General features: G+C 53.3%; 1 long non-coding RNA gene across 1 annotated transcript; it reads left to right on the forward strand.

Moving 5' to 3' along the window:
* The first annotated feature begins 192 nt into the window (after positions 1–192).
* Positions 193–540, forward strand: LOC104917267. Its single transcript, XR_796816.1, has 3 exons — positions 193–272; positions 359–432; positions 528–540. It is a non-coding gene; the product is annotated as an uncharacterized LOC104917267 (long non-coding RNA).

A 540-nucleotide genomic window follows, 5' to 3' on the forward strand; every position in this document is an offset into this window, starting at 1 on the left:
CCGTGAGAGCGCTCTTCTCCTACGCTACTGGACACACTCACTTTGGAGCCATGTGCAGGAGGGGGCTGCGCTCTGTTGCCAACATGGGTTGGACCTGGAGAGGAATTCTGGCACCCTGTCCTACAGAGCCTCGCCTCCTCGTTCCCTTTGTTGGCTGAGGGACAGCAAATAGCATTTCAAAAAGGCAGCTTCCCAAGCATACACTGTGTTAGAGGAAACGTCTTCTAAGTCTTTCCTCATGGAGAACTGGGAAGATGAGGGACTTGGTGGCTGTAAGGGCACCCTGCGGGGCTTTGTCTCTGGATGCAAGGGGAAGTGGAACCCTTTTTTCCAGCATGCGTCTTCTTCCTTCTTCTAGGTTTAAAATTAAGCCGCCCCCTGAAATAAAAGCCGGAGAGCTCTCCCCTGACAAGGAAGCCGACGGGAAGGAAGGTAAAAACTGCTCAAGTCCTAAGCTGGGGCTAGGCAAGTCTGCACCTCCCACGTCTGTATGCACACGGAGATGCTCTATGTGTCTTCTTCCACAGGTGCACGGAGCTA

This window comes from Meleagris gallopavo, unplaced genomic scaffold (genome assembly GCF_000146605.3).
Source record: "Meleagris gallopavo isolate NT-WF06-2002-E0010 breed Aviagen turkey brand Nicholas breeding stock unplaced genomic scaffold, Turkey_5.1 ChrUn_random_7180001969816, whole genome shotgun sequence".
Lineage (NCBI taxonomy): Eukaryota > Metazoa > Chordata > Aves > Galliformes > Phasianidae > Meleagris > Meleagris gallopavo.